Genomic DNA, 17438 nt, shown 5'->3' with positions numbered 1-17438 from the left:
CTGGTCGCTCGTCTTATTTGTGGTAAGTACCTTTGGGTTGGTTTACCTTTGGATAATTTTGCTTCCACTTGTTTGTTCTTTTAAACCTATTTTTCTTGTCTTGTTGCTACCTGTGCGGACACTGTGGGGATGGGTGTTTGTGCGGGTCACTACTGAACCACACCCCCTCCCTTACCAAACGCTAACCTAGCTCAAACGAATGTATCGGGAGATCTGAGGCGTAGATCGTGACTAGGAAAGGCCAAAGTACACAGCCTTGAACTGGAAAAGACCCTCATTGCCAATGAAGAATGCTAAGAGGCTATTACTACAAGTAATACAATTCAAGTAAATTTAATGAGGGTTTATTGAATTGTAAAATAAAACAGAAGTAAAGAATAAAAGCAATCAATTAAAGATATGAGAAAAAGGTACACACATGAGTAGACTTTGTTCAGTCGATATCGTAGCATTATTGCGTGACCATGGCATTATCAAACTCCAGGTAAAATTAAACTTACGACGAGCTCACTCAGTTAAATTGGGAATCATAATTCAGTATGCCACTTCCAATATATGTAACACAGTTCAAACAGGTCGTTCTTTCCACGAGTTCAATTCCATCTTTTTACATACACATTTCAACTCCATCATCTCACCAACAATGACCGTCGAAGCTCCCACGCCTCACGGAGAAGAAGAAAAACCCAGAGAAGGAAAAAGAAAATATGTAAGATGTAAGTATGGCACAAAGAGAAACATCTCTGGACCAAAGAAGAGATGTCAATAACCCCAAGGAGAAACTCAGGCATGCACATAGCCTAAATACAAAAGAAACATGGCGGCCCCCTGCGTAAGCTAGCGCCCAGAATAGGTGCGAAGGCAAAATAAACAGTACCGTACGAAAACAAAAATGAGACACAAATACAAGAATTAAAGTGGAATTTTAACTGATCGATACGTCATCCTTTCACTCCCCTCTCATACCAACACACGTGCATACCATTCAGACAAAGCTGGTATCGGCAGCCAATATGAGCATCAGATCCAGTTAAATAACGAACTCATTTTCATGTAGTATGACTCCCAGGTCAAAAAACAAGGCTTCGTTAACACCAGACGAAGCGTGCACACCAAAAATAAATCAGCTGCGGGATCAGAGAAAACCCGTTCTCGTGCACAAACCCACCAGTGTACGCGCCTCGTACGAAGCGAGTGGAAGCTCGCAGCGACACGAAGGGCAAACAGTTATTTGATGGCGAAATACATTAGAATGCAGTGCACATAAACGAAGTAATATGAGACCCTATTATCACAACATAACTCCAATAACCACAACCAAACGTGCAGCCCATTCATGCTCTGGAGCGAAAGGACGCGTATGAATCAGCTATGAATACCAGTGCAGATATCACAAAAGGACAGTAGAACCAATAATAATATGAAATAATTGCCATACCTGCAAGAAGAAGGACAGCAGTATATGCTAAGTTTGAATCTAATAAATACCCATCTATAGCTCAGAAAAGCCACTCCGATCTGCGTGGGGTCCATTTTATATTCTTCTCTCTAAACCACAACAAACATTCGAGTCAAAGAGATAAGGTTACCGTCTCGCCGGAAAGAATAATCCTCCGTGTTCACAACTGAGGGTGCTGCCCTCTCTAGTACAAACTTGGAAATAGTTAAGTCAATCAATGAGAAGTCGGAAGAGGCCTTTAGCTATAATAGAAAGGTAACTTTTATGATACTGCCATTCAAACATGCTCATCATCTCACTGCCCCCTTTTAAAATGTGTCTTTTCTTGTTGATCAGACAAGGAGACACATTTTAAAGTGAGGTTCAAAACCCTTAAATCTAATGTGCGCGCACTATTAAATACTAAGGACCTAAATCTAACTAAAACTAGGAATATACATGTATATACTCGTACATAATTACAAAAATGAGTCTCAACAATGCACAATAGAGTGCAGTTCGCCTCGATTTGAGGTCCGTAGTTCATGAACAATATCTTGCTGAATCAATCAGTCTATTTCAAACAATTCGTTCAATACTTTCACGACTTAGAAGTCAGGTATCCAAGGGAAACAATGTAATTAAACATGACATCGTCGCGTACTGAAAGGATTCGTTTTTATTTCGTCCCATCTTAACTGAGTAACGCCGATATCCCTTCCTTCCCTTTTATTGATCATATATTCCCTGAAAAAGAAAAGGACTTTAGAATAGTGGTAATTACATAACATGCAAAATAAACATGTTAGCATCAAGATTCAAAGATATAAACATAAGGTTTTACGTGCGTCGGCGATGGTAAGGCTTTAATAAGGACACATGAGCCTGAGATATCCTCTTACCAGTAAGATCCTGCAATTCAACAGTGATAGGTCCCAGGAACCTTACATTTTTCTTGAGTTTGGGCCATTTATAACAAAGTTTGGCCGCGATTTGGTTCGCTGCCGAACTGATCGGAAAATTTTTTACTACCACCAGATCTCCAACTTCTAGGGCGACCTTTTTCCTCCCTTGGTTGAATCTTTTTGCCACGCGGTCGCGGGCTTTGATCAGGTGTGCGTCGTCTTCCTTCCATTTGCCTCGATATTCATGTTCCTTGATGGCTCGGACAGATAGCCAATGTCCCACTTCAACTGGAGCGGGTCAGCAAGACTTCTCCCTATAAACAAATCAGCTGGCGTCTGGTGGTGAGACTCGTACACAGCGTTGTTGAAGGCTAAAACAAAAAATGCCAAATTATCATCCCAACTGCGCTGATCAGCGCTGTGGAATGCACTCAGACAGGATTTTAGATTACAGTGGATTCTTTCTACATGAGACGGCTTAGGGTAGTGAGGGCTCAGAAAAACATGCTTCACTCCCCACCCGAAACACAAGTGACGAAATTTATTGCAGCTGAAGGTAGATGCCGAGACTAAGACTTTTGGGGGCCCATAAACTCCAAAAATGTGCCGGGTTAGAATGTAGACGGCGCTGCTCGAGTTTATTTTACGGACCGGGAACAACTATACGAATTCAGGAAAAGCATCGACAATGGATAGGATCCCAACGTTGTTGTTTTTGGATTTCATGAGAGGACCAAAATAATCATCAAACAACTTTTATCCCGGGTACGACGCGACGTCAGCGGAATGGAGTCCAATTTGAGAGGTTTGCGCAGGTTTACACCGTTGGCAAATGACGCAGCTCTTCACATACTCTAATATATCCTTTTTGAGATTCGGCCGAAATTTTCACGAGAGACACGATGTAACGCTTTGTACTGACCTAGATGAGCGCCCAACTACGAATCATGATAATAGTGCAACATCATGGACCTTAATTTGCCAGGAACAAAAAACTTATCTTTTCCATTTTTACGGCTACGACGAACCAACGACCCTCATTTGATACGAAACGACTTGTCTCGAAACGACCCATCAGTGACTCCTTTCATCTGTTCCTGACACTCACTGTCTTCCTTTTAGTGCACGGAAATATCCGTGAAGGACCAGGGATAATTTTATAGGATGTTGACACTTTCAGACTGATGACGGTTTTCCTCGGACTCGACCTCACGATCTTTGACTCCGTCGAACATTCGCGACAAACAGTCGGCCACAACATTCTCTTTCCCACGAATGTGCACAACTGTGAATTTATAGGCTGATAGCCGGAGGATCCACCTATCTGTCCTGCCAAGTCGCTTGACGTTGGCGCTCATCCACGATAGGACTTGATTGTCCGTTTGGACGATGAAATGACGGTGCTCCAAATAAGAACGGAATTTCTCGACACCTAAAACCACGGCCTGGCATTCTTTTTCATAAATAGAATATCGCAATTCAGCCCCATGCAACAACTTGTTGAAATACGCAATTGGGACTAGTTTCCCGCCGTCATCGGATTGGTTTAATACAGCCGAAAAAGCGAGATCGCTAGAGTCACACTGGAGAACAAAGTCACGGGAAAATCAGGACTGTGGAGGACAGGGGCTTGGCATAGGGCATTTTTCAGTTGATCGAAGGTATGGGTTTGATCTTCGCTCCAGACGAAACGGCAGTTTTTCCTTTTCAGAAGGTTTATGGGGGCCGAAATTTGGGAAAAGTTTTCGATGAAACGGCTGTAGAAACCTACCATACGCAGGAATCTTCTCGCACCGTGGACATTCTTGGCCGAGGAAACTCTTTAATGCATTTGACCCTGTCGGGGTTTACAGCGATTCCGGAATCGGATATGATATGACCAAGGAAATTCAAGCGCCTGGAGCAAAGAGACACCTTTATAGGATTAATAGTGAAACCATGCTTACGCAAACGACTAAAAACCTCTCGAAGATGAGCAAGATGCTCTTCAATGCTTGGAGAAAAAATGAAAAGATTGTCAAGAAAGTTGAACACATAATAAAATTTCAGATCTCCAAAGATCGAATCCATTACCCGGCTGAGCGCTTGTCCACCAATAGAGATGCCCATCCGTACTTTATTGAATTCAAACAGGCCAAAGGGATTGGCGAAGGCAGTGCAAGGACGACTTTTGGGGTCCAAAGGAATTTGGTAGTACGCAGAATTAAAGTCAAAAACAGTGAAGAATTTAGCACCATGAAGATGTTGAAAGGCACGTTCAATGGTGGGCAAGGGGAAACTGTCGAAGACTGTATTCTTATTGACCTTCCGATAGTCTAAGATGAACCTAAATCTACCGTCCTTTTTCGGGAGAAGGAAGGCGGGACTACTGAAAGGAGACTTGGAGGGACTAATTACCTTCTTTTCCAAAAGGTCGTTAACACATTCTCTCATAGCGGACAGTTTGGGGGGGAGCAACCTAATGGCGGGTATCTAACAGGGGTATCATCTTTCAGTTCGATGGAATAGGAGAAATTATTAGCACAACCTAAATCAGCAGTTAACACTTCAGAAAATTCTTCCAACAAACTGTTTAACATTAAGTTTTGGTTATCAGTTAAATCACACGAGGCGTTGGGAAGTTGGGATTTTGAAAGGGCGCATACAGTAGCGCGTTGGAAAGGGGCTTCAAAACTGTAACTTACGTCAGATTTGAAGCGAAAGGCAAAGGTACGAGTGATAAAATCAATGGATAGACCAGTAGCCAGCATGAAATCGGTTCCTATAATGACCGGGACAGATAGATCGCGGACAACATTGAATGTCCAATCCCATGAAAGGGTATGAATTAATGGCATTTGATTCGACCCACGGGACATACCTGACGGCCATCAGCAGACATGAACTGCCCAGAGGTGTCACCGGCTTGGAGAAATTTTTTCATGGAAGACACAAGGGATTGGTTGACGAAGGGACCGCAGGAATCGGTATCTAACAAGGCATATAGTACGCGCGATCCACAATAAATCTCGGCCCAGGGTGTAGATGAGGGTAGGCCCCAAATCGTTTTATTAACACCAAAATCAGGCGCCAACGATGGGCCGTCACGCCGGTGCGGATTTAGTTTCCCTCCCGAGAGTTGCACTGAGGACACACGTGCTGGGTGACACCATTAAGACCACCCTTCGAGCATTTCAGAGGAGACTTTGACCAACAGTTCTTAGAAATATGTCCTATTTTCCTCCAATTCCAGCACTTTCTAGCAGCAGTGTTGCTTAGCACGCCCGAGTTAGAAGATTGGACGGCATTAATGCAGCGTTGGGGCGGAGATACAACGTTGGGCCTGCGATCGGGACTGCCAAAGGGGCGAGATGGAGAGGGGGTTGCACAAAAATAGACCGATTTCACGGGCGCACGACAGGCAACGTCGGGAAACGAACAATGAGATGAAGTAGGCGGACGGTACAATTTATTCTGACTGACTGTCGACTCGAATTCGCGACGTAAATTAATGATATCCTCAACGCATTGGAACTGAGATCTTTTTATATACAGTTTATAATCAGGGGCTAGATTTCTGTAAAACTGGTCGAAAATTTCAGATTGCAGCACCTTGACACAAACGGTTGAACAAGGTCAAAATACCGGTGGCGTAGTCATCAATCCCTTCCCCTACTCCCTGGGTTCTTCTAAAAATTTCTTGTTTAAGAGAGTAGTCCCTGTGGAACAACCCAAAACTCTGTTTGATACGAATGGCAAAGTCGTTCCTGGATCGAATGTTAGCTTTGATTACCCTGAACCATTTCAACGCTAGCCCTTCTAGCATCCCGGGGGTGACAGGAATGAATAGGTCAAGGGATAGAGAGCTGCACTCGAAACCCTAATGTGTCGTACATCAAACTGAAATGCAGGAATCCTGATAGCCCAACAGGAGATACGTCCTGTGCGACGAGGCGTAGCTAAAACCCAACTAAATGCTTGATTTTCTGTCTCTAATTCGAATTTGACATATTCCAAATAAAGGCGGAACTTCTCCAGAGCATGCAAGACTGCCAAACCCTCTAGCTCATAGATAGAATACTGGGCTTCTTGAGCCGACGAAGTAGCAGACGCACGAGCAATGGGCCACCTTCCGAGTTCTGTTCCCTGGAGGACAGCAGCAACATCAGATGAAGAGGCAACGGTTTGGACAATGATTTTCTTAGAGAAATCAGGCATAGTTAATGCAGGAGCATTACAGAGAGCTAATTGAAGGTCTTCAAAAGCGGCTTGCTGCTACGGCCGCCATTCAAATTTGACACCCTTCCTACGCAGTAGGTTCAGGGGCGCCGCCCTATTAGCGAAGTTAGGAATAAATTTCCTGAAATAATTCACCATGCCTATGAATATAGCGATTCCTTCGGTGTTCTAATGAAGTACTTACCTGTCTTTCAGTTTTCCCTAAAATTCACTTGACAGCGAATTGTGTTTACCTTCGTGTTATACTTAGCTGATTTTGTTCGATAAACTGAATTTTCTGTTAAGTTCCTTCAATTTTTCTTTACTTCCCAACTATTCGTAACTCTTTTCCTTTGTTATCAGATAGTGGATCTTTGCCATTCCTTATAACCATTAGCAAGTAAATACCTGTTTCCATACTCCTCAGCTATTGCCTGAAACCCACCCCATTGGCTGTTTACGTATTTATTTACCACTTTTCATTGACGTAATTGATTATTAAAAACTCCCCCAGCTCTCTCTTAACAACCACACGGTATTGTCTGATTGTCTTACTTTTACACTGTTCCTTTCTATCGAATTTATTACTAGCTACGAAGAAACTTCGTGATTACTTATACAATCGATCACTTCAGTTTCATCTGGCTTTTTCAGCACCAAGTCTAGAATATTATTCCCTCCAGTTGGATCTGTCAACCATTCCGGTGTTCGGGCTGGTGAGGTTTCCCGTGTTGAATCAATTTAAGCCGCAGGCTCCATTCCTAGTGGTGCCCTTCCGTCAATTCCCTTAAGTTTCAGCTTTGCAACCAAACTTCCCCGGAACACAAAAGCTTTGTTTTCCCGGAAGCTGCCTGCCGAGTCATCGGAGGAACTTCGGCGTATCGCTAGCTGTATCGTTTATGGTTAGAACTAAGGCGGTATCTGATCGCCTTCGAACGTCTAACTTCCATTCTTGATTAATGAAAAGATACTTGGCAACTGCTTTCGATTCGATCCGTCTTGCGACGATCCAGGCATTTCACCTCTAACGTCGCAATACGAATGCTCCCGCCTGTCCCTTTAATTAAGGTATGAAAGTGGGAAATCATGGATGGGGTTTGTAACCTCCATCTCCCGAATGCAACCTCAGAACTATGAGACCCACACGGCCAACACCCAGGATAGAAATACATCTGTTAAGTAAATTCTTAATTATAGTCCTTTCATTATAATATTTCTAGAGTTCACCAACTACAAGCTGAATTGACTTCCAGCTCCCTGTACTCGAATCGCCGCTCCCTAGACCAGACTTTCCTGGAGCACTGTCATTTTTACCAACATTCTAAATCAGTAATTTACCTTAAAATATGAGATGTATTGTTCCCACATGAGAATATCTGCCAAATACTCTTATTTATGCTTAGTAATTCATGTTTTAAAATTCCACCTTATTGAAAACCCAGGCCCCAGCAAACCGTACCTGAGAAATTCAAAATGTAAATAAAAATAATTAAAATAAAAAAGAATGAACTTTAAGATTTGAATATGGTCTCAGAACGAGATTTTTATCAGATCCTCTCAAATCTTCTCCTTCGTTCGTTCAATGTCTGGACATTCTCCAAAGACCCAGGCATTTTCACCGTTACTCAGGACACATAAAATTTAAGATTTATCCCTAATAGTGAATAATTATTTAATTTAAAATGTGATATGGGGTCACAATAGTCATCATATTTTGTTCAATTCTGGCCACATTCCGTAGTTCCTATCTCAGGGCGTGATTCTGTAAGTTGGTGGAACCAAGAGATGGAGCTGACAATTTTCCTGTTTTTAATGTGCTAGCCTGACATATCTTCTCTCGATTATCGGAACATCATACTTGGGGTTAAGGGAGGTCATCCTCTCTCTAGTTTTAATGTGCAGTCGAGGCTTTCCCAGCTTTTGACTCTCTGATATAAGCAGAAGTAGTAAAATCAATATCAAAACATAAGAAGATGGCGCTTTCATTGGCGAGATTCTTATTTTAATATGGGTACAAGGAAGTTTCTGAAAATTAATTGTTAATCATTCAAGTTCAACAAAGTATTGTGAGGAATAGTAGGATGTGAAATTAAGTTACGTCAGAAATGAAAAAAATATAACCGAAAGTCCGGGATGAAATGGCTCAATAAAATAACAAGTTTAGCGTAAAATTCGAGTAATGCACGCTGTGATTGGTAGTCTTTCATCACTGTACGAGAAACCGTGTTCGCAGAAACTTTGTGAATAGAGAATGCTATCGATGCTGGAGAGCTAGCCGGAGGAAAATTAGTGCCGTTTCAGATCAGAGAAGGACTTCCAGGAGAAGGTTTTCAGTATACTCTACTTACTTACTTACTTACTTACTTACTTACTTACTGGTCGGCGCTACAGTCCTTGTAGGTACTTGACCTCCTTTATCACCTGCCTCCATTAATCTCGGTCCTCAGCTTTTCTTCTGCAACGTTTAACTCCTAACTTTCTAAGGTCATCCTCAACATCATCAATCCATCTTTTCCTGGGTCTTCCTCTCCTCCTCCTTCCATCAAGTTTTCCTATAAACACCTTTTTAACGGTGCAGGTTTCTGCCATTCTCTGAATATGACCGGCCCACCTAATTCTTCCCTGCTTAATTTTAGTAACAATGTCTGGCTGGCCAAACAGTCCTTGCAGCTCTACATTCTCCGCCCATCCTGATCTCTTACTGCACCGAATATCTTTCTCAATATCTTCCTTTCCCACCGTAACAGCCACTGTTCTTCTCTGGAGGTCATTACCCAGCATTCTGATCCATACATAACCATTGGTCTTAGTACAATTGTGTATATTTTAATTTTTGTATTCCTGCTGACATTCCTGGATTTAAACATATTTTGCAAGGCGTAAAAGCATCGGTTTCCACTTGTTATCCTCTCCTGTATTTCCACGGAGGTTTTATTGTCCTCTGTTATTATAGAGCCTAGATATTTGAGGATGTGACTCCCTGATACTCCTTCCCATTTAATCTTACTGTGGTCCTTCCTCTTAATCCCTCTGTATCTCCCATCTTCATATATTTTGTTTTGTTTATATTCACTTCTAGTCCTAGATCCCGTGCTTTATCTTCTAAAACTGAGTAGCTCTCTTCAAGAGCTCTTTCATTTCTTGCAATTATTGCTACATCATCAGCATATGCTATCACTTGTGCTAATCTGTTCAAAATGGTTCCCCCTGGGTTGATGGGCAATTGACGGATTACTTTTTCCAATGCTAGGTTAAAAAGGAGTGTGGAAAGTACATCTCCCTGTCTTAGTCCTCTCTCCACTAAAAACTCCTCTGACATATCTTGCTCCACTCTCACCTTGCATACTGTTGTTTTCAAGGTCATTTCTGTTAATCTAATCAATTTCCTCGGGATTACAAATTCATCCATAATCTTGTAAATTTTACCCCTATCTAGACTGTCATATGCCTGTTTAAAATCAACACACAGCTAATGTGGCTGTTTGTCATATTCATAAAACTTCTCTAGCACTTGTCGTAATATAAATATCTGATCCAGAGTAGAGCGATGTATTCTAAAGCCTGCTTGGTAATCCCCTAATACTCTTTCTTCCATAATTCCAATCTTAAGGCTAGTACCTTACCAAAAACCTTGTACGTTCCATCCAGCAAGGTGATCCCTCGATAATTTCCACATACTGCCTTATCTCCCTTTTTATGTATTGGGTAAATTATACACAATGTCCAATCCTTGGGTATTTCCTCCTTTGTCCAAACCTCCTTAATCAATTCATAAACAGCCTTTTCTATTGCCTCTCCCCCATATCTCAACAGCTCTGGCTCCATTCCATCTTCGCCTGGGGCTCTATTATTCTTTAATGCATTAATTGCAACTTTGACCTCTTCTAAGTCTGGCTGTTTTACTGATTCCTCTTCCAATTCTCTTTCCTCCCCATCAGCATTTATATTTTCCCCCTCTGTATTGTACCGGTTACGACCTGTACATAAGTATTTTTTGAGCATACGTTACGTTTATTTACCACGCGTAATGTTCCGAGCGCGGATGGTTTGTTTACCAACAGCGAGGACCAGCTAGCGAAGTGTATGACGACTGTGAGCTGTGACGTAGCCACAGGGGCTACCTAGGCCGCCCGCTCGTCTCAACACGTGTTGCCAGCCTTGACTGGTATTTTCTGGATTCCACGTCACTTGTTCTAGAGAATTCGATGGATAAAAATTTGAAATTTCTATAATAATGGTGCTAGCGAGTCGAGCGATATGTCATCTTGTTTGGGATCACCTAAACGTCCCAATGCTCGAGTTTCAAGCAAATCCATCGAGGGATTCGGGAGATATTCAATCAAACCGTATTATGTAGTAGACATCCCGGATTGAATAAAAAGGGGACCTACTGTAGCCTATTCACACAGTCTCAGCTGAGTAGTCAGCGAGGACACACTTGCTGCTACTATCATCGTGGAACTCTGTCATTATACAAGTGTGGGAAGACGATTCTTCCAAGTTTTATAAAGTGGACTCATAAGACTTCGAGTGTTGTAGAAATTTTTCTAAGTCTTCATAATTGAACTTAGAATATTTTACAAGTGTTCAGGAAATGGACTTGTATTATTTACATGGGTTCGAGACCCGAATTCTTCTAAGTGTTCATTGAATGGGCTTGTATTATTTTCATGTATTCGAGATTGGAACTTTCCTAAGTGTTCGTAAAATGGACTTGTGTTTTTTACGTGGAATATTTGCAACTGTTGAGGAACTCATTCTTCTAATAGACAGTGATTGATTAACATTGCCAGTGATGAACTAACTTTCCAACGGCTTTGAACAAAGTTAGGATTTCACTTGCATTTACTCAAAGACTTGTACATTTGCCAGTGTTGGTTTAAAGGACTTATAAATTTCGTCAGCGAATTTATTTATGCGAATGGACTTGTGTTTTCGTCAGTGGTCACTCAAAGACTTTATGAATTTCACCAGTGGTTAACTTTAAATATATTCAAACTTCCAAGTGAATGGACTTGTGTTTTCATTCGAGTTTAGGCAAAAACTTACACCTTCGCCAGTAACGAACTTTGAGTTTAACTATAATTTCACAAGAAGGGACTTGTATTTTTCGTTGCCAAACGTTATTCAGAGACGAAGATTTTCCTAGTGTTGAACTGTAAAATTAGTAATACCACTCATATCATTTTAGGAGTGTTGGAAGTCTTGATGTACAGTTATCAAGATCTCTGCTTATAAGTTGATCATCCAAGGTGTTCATGGACTCAGTGCTACTAGTGACCTTGGGAACATCAATCCTCTCAGTCTCATTGGGCTGAGGTAGTACATGACTATCTACAACATCGCCTGGATCATCGGGGTTCAACCCGGGCCTCAGAGTTCGAGACATCTCTACTTGCCGTCAATCCAGACAGTCCAGCTGCCTCTGTCTGGAGTATCTGGAGTCCCTGGAATCCCTGGAGTCTTCTGGAGCGTGCTTCAACCAGCTTGGCTTGGTGAGCTGGAGAACCCAAGCCATACTATTGGAATACGAGGAAGACAGTCCATTTCTACTTAGAGGTGATGTGCCAATTCATGACTTATTTGAATAAACTCTTATACAATCAGAGTCAAAGTTTTTCTCTAGATAGGACCCTACCTCCTGTACCGAGCCCTAGCTACAATTAATCCAGTTTTCGCCCTGAGATCTCTATTTCATGCCACTATCAAATTTAATCTGAGAGTCGGGCTCTTTTACTGGTACAGAGAGGGGGTAGTATACGTGGCACCCTACACGTAGGGGCTCGATAGCTGGGTCAACAGTGCTATCAATTAAGAGACAATTATAACACCCTGGGCGTGGTGTTCTTTCTTACTTCCTTTATTTGCAAAGTGAAATTTATGCCCTGGACGTGGCAAATAATTTGTGTTTTATGTGTTCTGTGTCATATGGTTGATTTCTATGTGCTGGTATATGATGAACTGAGTGCTTTTGAACGTTAAAGCCAGTGCTATTTTAATTTATATTTGAAAATTTCTAAGTGTCACATATTAAAATATTTTATTACTCTCAACATGGAAAATATATTAGCAGCAATTGAAGCCCTTAGGCTTAATATGAATGAGGCTAACGCCAATTTAGAGACTAGGCTTACTGCAACATGTGCTAGCTTAGAGCGTCGCCTCACGGAAACTAATACTAATCTTTCTAGCTTGGCTGAGGCTAACGTTCAAACTAATGCTAATCTTGCCAATGTAGACCAGCGTTTAAGTAACTTAGCCCAAGCAAATGTTTAAGCTAATACTGAATCTAAAGCCACTCTTGCCAACCTAGATAAGCGAGTGACATAATCTAATACCGACACGAAAGCCACTCTTGCCAACCAAGACAGGCGGTTAGTTGGAGCTGACGCCAGGTTAGATAAGCGTTTACATGACGTGGTTCAATCCCAATTTACGGAAATGAACACAAAATTAGAATCTCGTTTTGAGCAGGCAGTGTTCGAATAGAAGAAAGGTTCACTGAGATTCATTCCAAATTTACTCGCAATATCGAAGAAGTTAAAACCACTATTAAAGACCAAGTCTTAGAAGCTGTTAAGGAAGATGTAAAGAAGGTTGCTCCTTCCATTCAACAACTTTCACAGGGCATTGAGGAATTCAAGGCCGAATTTCAGGAGTCTCATGGTCTGCTTTCGCAAATGCAGGCCAAAATTGTTTCCGTCCAAGATACCTTAAGAGAGACAGTTAAGAATGACATTTCCAGAGTTAAAAATTAAATAACTGGAGGTTCAACCTATTCAATACTCAAAAGAAACAAACGTAGCAATCACATTTCTATTTAAATGGGACCGGTTTCGACCTTAGTCTAGGTCATCATCAGCCATAAAAAACATGTAAAATGTTTAAGAATGTTGGAGGTCAGTTTTTCACTGTTAGGCACAAAGACACGACATCACATTCTGTTCTGCACAAAGTCACAACATTAACAATCAACTTGCGAAGATCAAAAAGGCTTGAATTCGCAGACGAACAGATCTGTAGATGAAAGCCGCCAGCTCCCGGTGACTACGTGACACACTCAAGGTCACGCGCTGCGGCCAAACACCAAAGTAGAGTGGAGAACGTTTCGAAGGTCCAGAACCTGTCACGGCTGCGGGAAGCCAAGTACGTATATAAAAATGTACGGTGCCAATTAGTATAACCGAATGAGCACCCGTACTCCAGCTAAGATCTTGGTAAAAAGTTGATTTGAAAAAACAATTGTAGAGAGAAGAAAAAAATGTAGTAAAAAGCGCAATATCGGAAAACAAATGAAAACTTATATGCACAGTGCGCTTTTTTTTTTTTTTTTTTTTTTTTTTTTTTTTTTTTTTTTTTTTTTTTTTTTGAAGTAGTCGAAGTTGGCGCAAGACAAAAATTTTTGAAAGAGGAGAATAAATTAAACGAGGAAGAGTGATAGTGAAATAAGAGAAAGAATAAAAGAAATTGAAGTTAGATGGTAATGAGGAAAGATAAGATAGGGAAATGAAGGAGGGGTAGTTTAAGGTGGGTTAGGAGGGTGGGTTATTGGAGGTAGAAAATGTGGGTGGGAACTATGTAAGACATGGAAAATAGAATTGGGGTTTTGGAATTTGGAATTTTTGAGAAGAAGAATTAGGAAGTCAAAAAGGATATTGGGTTTTTCAGAAATGTCGTTTAAATTGAAATTAGGGTTGAAGTACTGGTCAAGGTGGATAAAGCAATTTTCAGTAATGTTTAAGAGGGGGCCTTTGTTAATGATTTTAAGTATGTTTATGTCATTGTCAATACTGGTGAATATCCTTTTTGACTTCCTAATTCTTCTTCTCAAAAATTCCAAATTCCAAAACCCCAATTCTATTTTCCATGTCTTACATAGTTCCCACCCACATTTTCTACCTCCAATAACCCACCCTCCTAACCCACCTTAAACTACCCCTCCTTCATTTCCCTATCTTATCTTTCCTCATTACCATCTAACTTCAATTTCTTTTATTCTTTCTCTTATTTCACTATCACTCTTCCTCGTTTAATTTATTCTCCTCTTTCAAAAATTTTTGTCTTGCGCCAACTTCGACTACTTCAAAAAAAAAAAAAAAAAAAAAAAAAAAAAAAAAAAAAAAAAAGCGCACTGTGCATATAAGTTTTCATTTGTTTTCCGATATTGCGCTTTTTACTACATTTTTTTCTTCTCTCTACAATTGTTTTTTCAAATCAACTTTTTACCAAGATCTTAGCTGGAGTACGGGTGCTCATTCGGTTATACTAATTGGCACCGTACATTTTTATATACGTACTTGGCTTCCCGCAGCCGTGACAGGTTCTGGACCTTCGAAACGTTCTCCACTCTACTTTGGTGTTTGGCCGCAGCGCGTGACCTTGAGTGTGTCACGTAGTCACCGGGAGCTGGCGGCTTTCATCTACAGATCTGTTCGTCTGCGAATTCAAGCCTTTTTGATCTTCGCAAGTTGATTGTTAATGTTGTGACTTTGTGCAGAACAGAATGTGATGTCGTGTCTTTGTGCCTAACAGTGAAAAACTGACCTCCAACATTCTTAAACATTTTACATGTTTTTTATGGCTGATGATGACCTAGACTAAGGTCGAAACCGGTCCCATTTAAATAGAAATGTGATTGCTACGTTTGTTTCTTTTGAGTATTGAATAGGTTGAACCTCCAGTTATTTAATTTTTAACATCAATAATTTCAATACGGAACAATGAAATTTTTATCTTTAAATTTCCAGAGTTGGAAACGAAGTTGCTCTATTAAAATCTAAACAGAGCGAGTTTGACAAACGATTCACTCAGCAAGCCGATAATACGACCACACAAATTAGTCGTATTTGCAAAGATGTGGGTGAACTTAAAACCGAATTGAAGAACGATGTCAAACAAGTCGAAGGAGTAGTCCAACTCCAATTAGGAGATGTCAAAAGTAATCTCGAACAATTAGCTACTAAGGTCGTTAAACTTGAAATTCGAGATCCTTCCAGACCTATCTCTAGTTCGATAGAAGGAGTCAAAGGAACACCGTACCAGACGACTATTGTTAAAATCCAAGAGGAAAAACTCCTAAATTTTCCGGTAAAGAAGACTATACTGCTAAGGAATTTCTGATTAATGTAGCAGAATATTTTCAAGAACATAAGATTGGCGAAGATAGAAAGCTACGGACAGTTGCCCGACTACTAGAAGGCAAAGCCCTTTCTTGGTTTTCTGTATTCAAGTCCAATTTCAAGGCATATTCTGATTTTGAGAAGGCGTTAATTGATCGTTTTTGGAATGCAGAAACGCAACACCTTATCAAACTTCAACTGTACTCGAGAAGGTATAACACCTCCATCAATACTTCTCGATACGCAGATTTTCTACTATCCCAGTTGAAGAAAATGCAATACTTAGATCCTCCTTTGCCTGAGAAGGAACTTATTCAGGTTATTACTTTACAATACCCTTCTCAAGTCCAAGAAATTTTAGTAGCTGCTAACATCCAAAACCTGGATCAATTCGATGCTGTATTGCGACGTCTGGATACTGCTCATGCACAGGGGACTTTAAAACCGAGCAAGAATAAAGACATAGCTGCTCACCCAGTGCAGGTTAATGCTTCTGAGCAACATCGTCAAAGTCCAGAACGAATGGATAACAAGGAAAGGAGGGATACTCAATCATCACCTCCGCGGTATAGAGGGTATAGGAAACGCCCATACCGTAGCCAGATGCCATACCCAACCAAACCTACTTGGTTGAAACAAGAAAGAAAACAAGAGAGTAGAGACTCAAATAATCCGGACTTACACAAACGATGGAAGGAAACACAGGACTACCTCCATCAGTTAAAACAGGAGGGTCATCAACCTGGAGCGACTTCTCTTGAATATCAAGAATATAATAAGAGAAACAACACCTTTGGACAAAGTCCAGAATCCACGGGTGCTGTTACCAAAAAAAATTTAATTTTTTCAAAAACAAGATTGCCTGAAAATGAGGAGGTCGGGTCATTTCACGTCGATATAATAAATTATTGGCACATCGATGATGACTTACTGTTTGAGGACAAGTCATCTATTCGTCAACAAGTCCAACGAGGTCTGCCTATAATTCATATTACCATTGGAGGAGTCCAAGTATCATCATTGGTGGACTCGGGAGCGCAAGTGTCCCTGATTGCTGAAAAACTGGTAACATTGATTAAGGATAAATGTGATCTTCTGATTTTGCCAGTTGCACAAGTAAAGATCAAGGGCATTATTCCTGACCGGAATATTAAGTGCAAGCAGCAAGTATTCCTTGAATTTACCATTAATGAGGAAGTGTGTGAACATGTCTTTTTTGATAGTTTCGCCTATGAAATTCAACCTTATCTTAGGTTCAGACTTTTTGTCTGAGTATAAGGCTACTATTGAATACTCTGCCAACACCATTCATCTATGTAGGATTGGGTCTGTAGAGTTGCAGCTGGTGGATGGTGAAGACTTTAGGCTTCAAGGGATTGATTTACCCTATACCCATGTCGATGGTGTGATTGGCGAAGCCGCCCCAGTCGACCAGGTATTGAGAGAAGAGGGTGATCCCGAGGAAGAAGAGGGACCCGTGTCAGAAGAAGAAGGAGATCCCGATGAAGAGGGACCCATTGAGGAAATTTTACATGACAAAGGGCCCGATTTTCTCACTTATATCTCCAGTGTAACTGAAGCGCCAGATCACCACCCGGACATAGTAGCGGCAGAGGAAGAAATCTATCAGACTTATTCGGACGTTTTTGATGAAAAGCCCGGAGAAATTAAGAATTTTCAGCACCACTTCCACGTCAAGGAGGCTTCGCCTTATAAGCGCAAACCATATCCAGTGCCCGAGAAGTACATGGAAGAAACCAGGACACTGATTCGCCAGAT

The sequence above is a fragment of the Anabrus simplex genome, chromosome 13 (genome assembly GCF_040414725.1).
Source record: "Anabrus simplex isolate iqAnaSimp1 chromosome 13, ASM4041472v1, whole genome shotgun sequence".
NCBI classification, from domain to species: domain Eukaryota; kingdom Metazoa; phylum Arthropoda; class Insecta; order Orthoptera; family Tettigoniidae; genus Anabrus; species Anabrus simplex.
This window is presented reverse-complemented; position numbering follows the sequence as displayed.